Source organism: Triticum urartu, chromosome 1A (assembly GCF_056163025.1).
Source record: "Triticum urartu cultivar PI428250 chromosome 1A, HENAU_Tu73, whole genome shotgun sequence".
Taxonomy (NCBI): Eukaryota; Viridiplantae; Streptophyta; class Magnoliopsida; order Poales; family Poaceae; genus Triticum; species Triticum urartu.
Window position 1 is genome coordinate 226,004,111 of NC_141873.1, and position 12,594 is coordinate 226,016,704.

The 12,594-nt window shown below is 45.1% G+C and overlaps 1 long non-coding RNA gene across 5 annotated transcripts; it reads right to left on the minus strand.

Moving 5' to 3' along the window:
• Nucleotides 1-5,662: 5,662 nt before the first annotated feature.
• On the minus strand, nucleotides 5,663-9,758 carry LOC125555509 (uncharacterized). 5 transcript variants are annotated; one of them, XR_015600098.1, is made up of 5 exons: nucleotides 8,809-9,755; nucleotides 8,656-8,727; nucleotides 6,556-6,655; nucleotides 6,206-6,314; nucleotides 5,663-6,080 (listed from the first exon to the last, which is right to left on the minus strand). It is a non-coding gene; the product is annotated as an uncharacterized LOC125555509 (long non-coding RNA). The 5 variants fall into 5 exon arrangements; XR_007304745.2 differs by having other exon boundaries at nucleotides 6,556-8,727; nucleotides 8,809-9,758; XR_007304742.2 differs by having other exon boundaries at nucleotides 6,206-8,727; nucleotides 8,809-8,917; nucleotides 9,057-9,757.
• Nucleotides 9,759-12,594: the final 2,836 nt, after the last annotated feature.

The following is a 12,594-nucleotide window of genomic DNA, read 5'->3' on the forward strand; positions in this document are numbered from 1 at the left end:
TAGATTAGCACACCAATTTTTCACCTCATCGGCTGTGAAATTAGAGCCGTTATCCGTAATAATGTTATGTGGGACACCATAACAGTGTACAACACTAGAGATGAAATCTATCACCGGTCCGGCTTCAACTGTTTTTACTGGTTTGGCCTCTATCCACTTAGTGAATTTACCCACCATAACCAGTAAATATTTCTTCTTATGGCTTCCCCCTTTAAGAGGTCCGACCATGTCCAGCCCCGCGAAAGGCCAGGTAATGGGGATTGTTCTTAGGGCTGTGGGCGGCATCTGGCTTTGATTGGCAAAGAGCTGGCACCCATAACAGCGTTGTACAAGGGCATGTGCATCTGCTCGGGCCGTGGGCCAAAAGAAACCTGCACGGAAGGGCTTGCTTACGAGGGCCCAAGCTGCAGTGTGATGGCCGCCGAGGCTAGCATGTATTTCGGCCAAGAGCTGCCGCCCCTCCACTTTGGAGATACACCTTTGAAGGACTCCAGTAGTGCTCTTCTTGTAGAGCTCTCCTTCATGAACTTTGTAGGCTTTATAGCGTTGAACTACGCGACGGGCCTCGTTCTGGTCATTGGGGAGCTCCTACCTAGTAAGGTAGGCTAAGAAGGGTTCAGTCCATGGAGCAATAACTGCCATGATTACATGGGCGGAAGGCGTTCGTTCAGCCCAAGCCCCCGATGATATCAGAATCGTGTTCGGCATCCGGGGGTGCGGCCGGTGCCGGACTAGTATTTCCGCTCTCGTCCTGCCATACCACGGATGGCTTGAAAAGCCTTTCCACAAAGGTGTTAGGCGGGACGGGGTCGCGCTTAGTGCCCATGCGAGCAAGGATGTCCGCTGCCTGATTACTGTCTCGAGCCACATGGTGAAATTCAAGCCCCTTGAACCAGGCCGATATTTTGAGTACAGCGTTGCCGTAGGCCACCATCTTCGGATCTTTTACATCGAATTCTCCATTGATTTGAGATATCACGAGGTTTGAATCCCCTCGCACCTCAAGGCGTTGTATGCCCATAGAGACGGCCATCCGAAGTCCATGCAGTACAGCTTCATATTCAGCCGCGCTATTGGAGTCCGTATACATGATCTGTAATACGTAGCGGACTGTGTCCCCTGTGGGGGATGTTAGGATGACACCAACCCCCAGTCCGGCTAACATTTTAGAGCCGTCGAAGTACATCACCCAGTTGGAGTATGTGTTGTACTCTTTAGGGAGTTCGGCTTCTGTCCATTCGGCGATGAAGTCAGCCAACACCTAATATTTAATAGCTCGACGTGGCTTGTATGTTATTTCAAATGGCAAGAGTTCGGTAGCCCATTTTGCAATGGGGTCGGTGCCGTCTCGGTTGTTTATGATGTCGTTGAGTGGAACTTTAGAAGCCATCGTGATCGAGCACTCTTGAAAGTAGTGTCGCAGCTTCCGTGATGCCATGAAGACCGCATAGGCTATCTTTTGATAGTGCGGGTATCGGGATTTGCATGGTGTAAGGACCGCCGATACATAATACACTGGTTTTGGAGTGGGAATTTGTGTCCCTCTTCCTCTCGTTCGACGACGAGCACATCGCTCACCACCTGGTGAGTTGCGGATATGTAGAGCAACATAGGCTCGTTGACGTTTGGTGCGGCAAGGATTGGGTTGTTTGCTAACAAGGTTTTTATTTCTTCCAATCCGGTTGTTGCCGCATCCGTCCACTCAAAGTGGTCGGTGCGTCGGAGCAGGTGATAAAGTGGCAGTGCCTTTTCTCCTAGTTTGGAGATGAAACGGCTCAATGTGGCCACGCACCCCGCTAGCTTTTGGACTTGTTTTAAGTCTGTTGGGTTGCCAATTGTGACAGGGCCCGGATTTTTGCTGGGTTTGCTTCAACTCCTCTATTGGACACGATGAACCCAAGCAGTTTTCCGGCTGGAACGCCGAAGACACATTTTTCCGGATTGAGTCGGATATTGTATGTCCGGAGGTTTTCAAATGTGAGTCGTAGATCGTCCACCAACGATTTGACATGCTTAGTCTTGATGACGACGTCGTCCACATATGCCTCCGCCGTCTTGCCAATTTGTTTTTCCAGGCATGTTTGAATCATGTGTTGATAAGTGGTGCCGGCGTTTTTGAGTCCAAAAGGCATAATATTGAAGCAGAAAGGCCCGTGCGGAGTAATGAATGCCGTTGCGGCCTAATCGGATTCCTTCATCTTAATCTGATGGTATCTGGAGTATGCGTCGAGGAAACACAGTGAATCGTGTCCTGCAGTTGCATCGATGATTTGGTCAATGCGGGGCAGTGGGAAGGGGTCCTTAGGCAGGCCTTGTTGAGGTCTTTGAAATCGACACAAAGGCGCCATGATTTGTCCTTATTTGGCACCATGACCAGGTTTGTTAGCCAATCCGAGTGTTTGATCTCCCTAATGAACCCGGCTTCAAGTAGTTTGGCTAGCCCCTCCCCCATAGCTTGTCGCTTGGGTTCGGAAAATCATCGCAGCGTTTGCTTGACTGGCTTGAACCCCTTTATTATGTTGAGGTTGTGTTTGGCCAGTCTGCGTGGGATTCCTGGCATATCCGAAGGATGTGCCAGGCAAAGATGTCCCAATTCTCGTGCAGGAAAGCTCTTAGAGCGGCGTCGACCGTCGGATCCAGCTGTGCTCCAATGGCTGCTGTTTTATTAGGATCCATCGGGTGAACTTGGAATTTGACTATTTCGTCTGCTGGCTTGAAAGAAGTGGACTTAGGCCTTTTATCGAGGATTATGTCGTCTCTGTCCACTGTGGAACGCAGAGCGGTGAGCTCCTCGGCAGCAAGGGCCTCGGATAATGCCTCGAGGGCCAAGGATGCAGTTTTGTTTTCGGTGCGGAGTGCTATGTCCGGATCAGTGGTGATAGTGATAACTACGTTGGGCTCGGGCATTTTGAGCTTCGCGTACCTGTAATGGGGTATGGCTTGAAAGCGTGTGAATGCGTCTCGCCCCAACAGGGCGTGATATCCGCTATTGAAAGGTGCCACATGGAAGATTAATTCTTCGGACCTGTAGTTTTCCGGCGTGTCGAATACCACATCAAGTTTAATTTTCCCCGAGCATCGCACTTCTCGACTAGGGATAATGCCTCGAAAGGTTGTACTGCTTTGCTCGATGTGGCTCTTGTCTATTTGCATTTTATCGAGCGTGTATTTGTAGATGAGGTTCAGTCCGCTGCCGCCGTCCATGAGCACTTTAGTAAGCCGAAAGCCCTCGGCAATTGGGTTTAAGACCAAAGCGGCTGGTGTGCGGACTGATCGAGCCCTTGGTTCGTCGTTGGCGGCGAAAGTTATCACCGTATCGTTCCAAGGATTTGCTGCGGCTATTTGTTCGATTTCGGCGAGGTCGTGAAGTGCCCTTTTACGCCGATTATTTGAAGAAAAGGTCTCGAAGACCGTAAAGACATTGAGATCATCATCCTCTGGAGAGTATTTCTCTGAGGTTGTATTGGTGAGGATAGCCTCACCGCTCTTGGCCACCTGCCGGAGTACCCAACATGCCCGAAGGCTATGTGTTGGTTCGGAATTCGGCGTCATGTGTATCTGACAGTGTTTGTCGAGCCATTCATCAAGGACAGTTCTGTGTCCCGTTAAGGGCTTAATTTTCTTATCCGCGGGATGATGATCGGGTCCCCGCAAGTGTGCATCCTTTTTGCCCGTCCGGTGGGTGGCTTAAAGGCGGGTGGTTCCCACAGGGCTGTCTGGGCTTTCCAGGCACTTTCCATTGCACAATATTTCTGTACTATGTGCGCCAATTCTACAAAGTATAGTATGCAGCGTTGGTTGAGGGCATTGAAGATCCCCTCGTTCGTACAGTTGTGGCAGAATACAAACTGCGTCGTCGTCGCAGCAATCTTTGATCTTGTTTTTAACAAGGAGGAATCTGGCCCAAAAGTGATGGACTGTTTCCTGAGGTTGCTGCCATACGTACATTAGGTCGCATATGTCTGGAGGACCGGAATTGCTTGTGGTGGGTGTGCGGGCTTAAATCGGAACCCTGACCCACTATGGAATCCGGAGATTGAAGAATTTCTGGGGTTACTAGACCCGGATCCGGAGTGTCCTGGGAGTTTTAAGGCTCAACGCCTGGTTTTATGTTCGGAGGACAGGAGATCTCTTCCCGAAGATGGGTATCCGGCTCGCAAGGCTCGGAAATTCGAACATAGCTTGTTCTCAGCATAGGGGGAGAGGTATCATTGGCTTGTTCCTCCACAATCGCCATTAGATGGGTGATCGATGGGGACCTGATTTCCCTCTGATCGGGTTTAAGCCCAATCCGATCATAGTCTGTTGCGACCCCCCGGGCGGTGATGCGATCTAGCAGTTCGTTCAAAGGCGAAATATCTGCCGGATCCATCTTGTCGGAGTGTTCGAGGCCGATGCAGGGATGATTTTTGGCAAATTGGGGGAACGCCTTTGTCTTAACGGCCGAGCGGGCACCCATGGTAAAACTGCCGAGCTAGAGGATCTGTCCGGGAACTAGGGCCCTTCTAGAGGTGATTTTGTCATTGATGACAAGGCGAGCCATCGATCCTTCTGTTGTCGACACAGAGGAACTCTCAATGAAATCACCAATGTCGGTGTCAAAACTGGCCGATCGGGTAGGGGGTCCCAAACTGTGTGTCTAAGGATCGAAGGTAACAGGAGACAGGGGACACGATGTTTACCCAGGTTCGGGCCCTCTTAATGAAGGTAATACCCTACTTCCTGCTTGACGGACTTTGATGAGTATAGGGGTTACAAGAGTCGATCTACCTCGAGATCGTAATGGCTAAACCCTAGATGTCTAGCCTGTATGATTTGTGATTGCCTCTACGGACCAAACCCTCTGGCTTATATAGACACCGGAGGGGGCTAGGGTTGTACAGAGTCGGTTTACAGAGAAAGGAAACTATACATCCGATCGCCAAACTTGCCGTCTACGCAAAGGAGAGTCCCATCCAGACACGGGGGAAGGCCTTCTATCTTGTATCTTCACGGCCCATCAATCCGGCCCATGTCACATAGCCCGACCATCCGAGGACCATTAATCCAGGACTCCCTCAGGGAGGATGGTGGTCGCCGCTCCTACGGCAGCGAGGCCCTGACTGTGCTTAGTGAGGTGAGGCAGGTGGAGCGAGCGAGGTGGAAAGGGGGAGGAGCGAGTGGGAGGAGAGGTATCCCGAGGCACGCTCGTGGCAGCCTTATCCCTCGCGGTGGCGCTGTAGCAACGAAGACGGCGAGGTGGTCCGGCAGAAACGGGCGCCCGACTTGGGTCGGGGGGAACAGGGGGAGGAGATAGTTGGCCGGGGAGGGGGAGTGGGTCACTAGGCCAGCTCGTGTGCACTACTAGGGAAAAGGCTACTAGTAGTGCGGATAAATTGGCTACTAGTAGCGTGGTTACCCGCGCTACTAGTATCGCGCTACAGCTAAAATTTAGTAATAGCGCGGGTGTCACCCGCGCTACTACTAAAAAGTTAGTAGTAGCGCGGGTGCCACCCACGCTGCTACTATTTGGAACCCGCGCTACTAATAACAGAATAGTAGTAGCGCATCTATTATACTACACGCTACTAGTATCCTAAATACTAGTAGCGCACATTTTCCCCCACGCTACTACTAACAAATTAGGAATTAAAAAAATAAAAATTAGATGCAGTATTCATGGTTGAAGATCAGAGACACATCCAGTGCAAAATAAATTAAGGTCACGGGACCATTTAACACTTGCACCGTTCATGGATGCAACAATGAACATCTCAACTGGAAGAGATCACAAGATTCCATTTAACAGTAAACACACACAACCAAAGGTGGGTACCTTTCCTAGTGTTCAACCAGCAGCCTAAACATACCACTTCTCTAGATGTATCTACCAAGGCTCGGAGTTCAGACGCCGGTGGACCCAAATCCTCCCTCCCCCCAAACGGTGGTATCGAAGTCCTCCACCTCGGTGACCTCTAGTTTCACAATCACCTGGACGATCATCTATGCGACGTAGTCGCCGAGCTTCGCGGCGAACTCCACCTCCAAGTGGTTGAAGAGCATGACGCCCACCGGGCAGCGGTACTCTGCGCCAATCACCCCTGCGGCCACGACGGAAAAGTGAAAACTTGTTAGTGCTCGTCAGCGTCCAAATCCAGTAGGGTATTTTCTTACTTTTTAGCACATGGACACGAATCAATAGTAACAGCCGGAGGCTGGTCCTTACTTGTTGCACGAGACATGAAGAAGGGCGCGTCCCCTCCTTGTTGCACGAACGAATCAAAGGAAGACACTGCCGCGAGCCGTGAAGAAGGCCGGGTAAATAGCTCATGTGCCTGAAGTTGTAAGGAATCTTAATACAATGAACTCATAGTAATGCATAATAACAAGAAAAAAGAAAAAACTAACCATGAATCCTAAAGAAAAAGATCATTCTATGAGTCAGGTTGACAGTTTTGAGACACATGAAAGGATGATGTTGGTAACCGTATTCATTAACAAGAACAATAGGCCGAGATTTCTCAAATGACATTTGCTTCACCAACAATGATTAATGACGAGGCATGTAAGATTTACCTGAGCAGCATCAGCCTACCCTCTTGTCCTTGCAAGAACTTGAAGGCCAAGGTTCTTAGCTTTCTCCCTACTAACTAGCACAAGTGCGGCAGCACCGTCGCTATATATTAAAAGATGAGAATGGCAGTACAGTTACACTTCCAAGTAAACATTGCTTTACATAACTTATATTAACCATGGGGAAAGCCTATAGTTACATAACTTATATTAACCATGGAGAAAGCCTACGAATTAATATAGCTTCAGTACACTCTTAAGATGATACATTTACTACGAAAGATATACAACATAGTTTGGCTGATGCTGGATACCAAAGGTAATCTGATACAGACACATTTCAATCACAGAGATCAATATCTACTAGCTTAAATTCAAATGCTTTAGTCAAGATTGTGATATCATACTGGTACTAAGAGACAATATTTCATACAGAAGAAGAGTTTTGTGGCCCTCAAATAATGCACACACTGGAATAAGTTCTTAGTTTCTTTGATGGTTTGACTGCCACTTCATCCAAAAGATTTATGTACAGAACAAAGAATAATTAAAATTGAATTTCAACAGACATATATTTCCTTGCATGTTGTGTTGTACAGTAGCTACGGGAATAAATATACGAAAACGAAAAAGTGAGTGATTTCTATTAACAAGACATCACCTATGTAATATTGTATTGAGACAGACAAGCTAAAATATTAGAACAATTTTGTATAGCAATAACACCAATAGCTCATCATATTAGTAAGTGAAGAATTGTGGGGCACAAATTACTAAGCTCGATGGAGTCAAAGAAATGAGCATGCTTATCCGTGAAGAACAATTAGCGAGTCATTAATCTCTGAGCTCCTAGTTGCTTTAGAAGATTTATAGTGTACAAATGGTGGTATGTTTTAACTGAATTTTCAGCTCCTGGTGTTTTTGTTACAACAAGGATGTAGTGCCCAGCTAAGAGTTTCGAGAACAATTAAGAGGTAAAATCTATTGTTATCGATCTCAAGCACTACTACTTTTTCCAGGAGCTACAAACAAATGAACCTGCTACACAAACTCATATTATGTCTTGCATTAATATTCTCCACGTGTTACACATATACACCATCAACTATTTGTCATGGAAAGCATTAGGGATAAGGTACAGTTTCTTAGCGGCTCACCATAAAAAGCTAGAAACTGCTACAGTTTGTAAGCATGCATAGATGTGTTATATGAGGACATTTTACATCAAGAGCTTGATGAGACAAGACCACCTAGGAAGATAAAACATGGACATAGCATGTCTGGCACTTATGCATAGTCAACTTGCAAATGTCTATCATTTCTCCCTTGCGGGTTTCCTTAAAAATACTTCTACGGCTTCTTAACAACCACCAGGCAGTAAAATTGCCCTATGGATACATATTTTCCTACCATTTGGTAAGACAATATGAAGATGATATACTGTGCAGTAGTGAACTTCAGAACATTCATAAACATTTGGACCTATAGACCATCCATATATAGCCCATTGCCCCTGCTCAATAGCTTCAACTCCAAGCCATAGTTGAGTCAGTTGTATCCAACATGCTATCTACATTATGGTACTGCCAATTGCTCTACAAAAGACCTACGCAGTTCATAGCAGATGGGAGAAATATCTCGTCTTTGATGCCCTTGTACATACATGGTTTCGTACAGCTGTACCAACCCGTTCGTGCCCAGGTGTGAGCGTTCAAATTGGGCAGTGAAGTGCAGCAGTGAACTGTCTGAATCTACGAACCAGTAACTTATCTTCACGGTCATAACCTGTATAGAGGATATTTTTGTTCTGTTTCATGGTTGGATACCATTGGAGGTCTGAATCTGATTACGATGAGTTCGAGTAGAACTTAAATGATAATGGATGATAGAATACTACTCCTATATATGTTTCAGTTTGCAGATCTCCTGTGATACTAATTTTTCAAGTTCAGTCAAACAATACTGAACCTGTGAACAACCATATGTTTGATTGGAGCTCATTTACTATTATTTTTTTTGTGTTCTTAAAATGTTCCAGACCAATCTGCTAAGCTATAGAGTTCTGTAAACATGCCATTCAAAAGCACACTCCAATGCAATTACCTTGGTAACATTTCCTCCTGCAGATTTTTCTTGCCCCAATTGAACTCCCTTAGCAGCTTTCTTCTTCTTCTTCTACAAGGACGAAGACCAGATGAACTTTAGCATTCTTGTGATAAACATGGTACATAGTAGATTCTGGAAGTAGTCAAATACCTCCAAGTCTGACAGCCACCGGTTGCGATACGCGACATCAAGCACGGTCTTCTCAGCTAGCCCATATGCGATGTTGAGGCACTTTATGACATTGTCTTGGCCGGCAAACCTTGAGAAGGAGGGAATTCATGGAGGATTTGACAGAGGAGTCACTAAAGTCTTGGTGTCACTCAAAACAGAGGCTCTGCTATGCTCTGCTCTGCTAATAGAGAAGGCTTTTAGCCATGGCGACAGCAACGCGTACGTACCGGGAGAGACCTCAGAGCAACAGCTGGTCCTCCTCCACGGACCATGCCGTGGACGGCTTGCCGCCGCACCATGCCGCCACATGAACCATCCAGGCCACTTCCGCCATCTCGCTGTGAGGCACTTGCTGCAGCGCGTCGAGGTATGTGGTCGGTGGCGTCGGTGGATAAGCGCCGCCCATCAGAGAGTCAGTGGCTCTGACTTAGGCGCAGCCCAGACCCGGTGAAACGGAGAACGATTGGCTCGGCACGTCCGTGGGGAGCACGGGTGGCGAGTCGGCCATGGCCGGTTGGTACACCACCAGCGATCTCATCAGTAACCGGCGGTGGGCACGGCCTCGGCGGGGGCGGTCCCGAAGCAGCAGGCGAGCTCGGCCCGCCGGGGGAGGAGGGGGCGGGACGAGAAGGAGTGGAGGAAGCGGATGTGCTGGGCCCCCGAAGTGGCGGGGAAGCGGCGGCGCGCGGCGAGGAGGACGCCCGAGCCCCCGGTGCCGACGGAGGTGGAGCCCGCCATGAGGAGGAGTGACTGGAGGGACGAACGTGGTGGCATGGCGAGATGGAGTGGGGGCTAGGGTTTCGGGGCGACCCGCTACTACTATGGTCTGTCCACTTAGTAGTAACGCGGGTTTGTAGCCCGCATTACTACTATCAAATTAATAGTAGCGTGGGATTTATACCCTCGCTAATACCAATTAATAGTAACGTCTTTTTTTAACAAGCGCTACTGAAGGTTTTCCTTAGTAGTGATGGGCCGAGGCCCAGAGGCAGAAGGCTTTTTTTTCTCATATCTCTGTTTTCTTCTTTTATCTATTAACAGAGATAGAAATTGATTATTTAGGGTAGCCAAAAGAGCTGAGAAAATGGTGGGACTTAGCCTATTAAATAGTTTGCATTTTGAGACAGTGCCACAAAAAGTTAGGAGGCCAGAGGAATCCATTTGCATTTTTCGCAAATAAATTAGCACTTTAAAAATACTAAAATTACATTGTATTAATTGCTATAGTCCATCTTAGCTCTTAGGTGATGTTGTTTTCCCTAACAATTAAATGTTATGGAATTTTGGCTAAATGATGAACTATTTTGCAGCAGCTTTTGTGCAACTCCATATTTCACTTGCAAATTAAATTTGATTTCAAAGTTGAAATTCAAATGATATTCGAATCAAAGGTGATCAAGCACTATTTAGAAAAATGATTAGATTAATCACAGAGGGTTACAATTGCATGACACTAGGGGTGTTAGAAATATAAGCCATAGAAACTAGAAAACAAGCAAACTATGCATTGAAAACAGAATCTGCCAAAAACAGAACAGTCTGTAGTAATCTGTACTCCAACCATACTTATGTAACACCAAAAAATCTAAAAAATTAGGAAAATGTAGGAAATTTGTATATCAATCTTGTGTAAAAAATTCAGATCAAAAGTTTCTGTTTTTGCATAGAATCAAATCAACTATCATCCACACTATCCCAAAGACTTTACTTGGCACTTTATTAAAACAAAAGCTATAAAACTTGATTACTAAAGTAGCTTAATCATGTGAACACATAAAAACAGTAGGGGTAAATGTTGGGCTGTCTCCCAACAAGCACTTTTATTTAATACCTTTTTAGCTACGCATAAAGATTTCAATGATGCTCACATAAAAGATAAGAATTGAAACATAACAAGAGCATCATGAAACACATGGCAAGCACATTTAAGCCTAACCCACTTCCTACACATAGGATTTTGTGAGCCAATAACTTTTGGGAGCAAGAATCAACTAGCATAGGAAGGCAAAACAAGTGCAACTTCAAGATTTTAAACACATAGAGAGAAAACTTGATACTATTGCTATATGTAATTGCATATGTTCCTCTCTCATAATAATTTTTAGTAGCATCATGAATGAACTCAATAATATAACCATCACATAAAGCATTCTTATCATGATCCACAAGCATAGAAATTTTATTGCTCTCCACACAAGCAAATTTATTCTCGTTCATAGTAGTGGGAGCAAACTCAACAAAATAACTATCATGTGATTGAAAATTAATATCATGATGACAAGTTTCATGCTTATCAATACTTGTTATAGCATACATGTCATCACCATAATCATCATAGATAGGAACTTTGCTGTCATAATCAATTGAAACCTCTTCCAAAATAGTGGATTTGTCATTAAATAAAGTCATGACCTCTCCAAATCCACTTTCATCAATATAATCATCATAAATAGGAGGCATGTTTTTATCATAATATTTTTTCGCATAAAAACTTGGGGGACTAAAAATATCATATTCATCAAATATAGCATCCCCAAGCTTATGGCTTTGCATATTGTTAGCATCATGGATATTCAAAGAGTTCATACTAATAACATTGCAATCATGCTCATCATTTATGCCAAATATTTTTATTGAATTCTTCTTCTATCAATTGAGCACAATTTTCCTTTCCATTATTCTCAAGAAAGACATGATAAAGACGAATAATATGAGGCCACCTCAATTCATTTTTTGTAGTTTTCTTTTATAAATCAAACTAGTGATAAAATAAGAAACTAAAAGATTTGATTACAAGATCTAAAGATATACCTTCGAGCACTCACCTCCCCAGCAGTTGTGCCAGAAAAGAGCTTGATGTCTACTATACACAACTTGTTCTTGTAGAGTCGTGTTGGGCCTCCACGCGCAGAGTTTTGTAGGACAATGGCAAATTTCCCTCAAGTGGATGACCTAAGGTTTATCAATCCGTGGGAGGTGTAGGATGAAGATGGTCTCTCTCAAACAACCCTGCAACCAAATAATAAAAAGTCTCTTGTGTCCCCAACACACCAAATACAATGGTAAATTGTATAGGTGCACTAGTTCGGCGAACAGATGGTGATACAAGCGTAGTGATTATAGTAGATATTGATTTTTGTAATGGGAACAATAAAAAACAACAAGGTAGCAATTGATAAATGGAGCACAAATGGTATTGCAATGCTTGAAATGAGGCCTAGGGTCCGTACTTTCACTAGTGTAATCTCTCAACAATGCTAATCTAATTGGATCATATAACCATCCCTCAATGTGCGATGAAGAATCACTACAAAGTTCTTATATAGCGGAGAACATAAGAAGAAATTGTTTGTAGGGTATGAAACCACCTCAAAGCTATTCTTCCCAATCAATCTATCCTAGAGTTCGTACTAAAATAACACCAAGCTATTCTTTCTGATCGATCTAACCAAGAGTTCGTACTAAAATAACACCATATGATACACATCAACCAACTCTAATATCACCTAGATACTCCAATGTCACCACGAGTATCCGTGAGTTGATTATACAATATGCATCAAACAATTTCAAATTCATAATACTCAATCCAACACAAAGAACCTCAAAGAGTGCCCCAAGATCCCTACCAGAGAAACAAAGACGAGAACGTGCATCAACCCCTATGCATAGATTACCCCAATGTCACCTCGGGAATCTGCGAGTTGAGTGCCAAAACACATATCAAGTGAATCAATATGATATCGCATTGTCACCATGGGTATT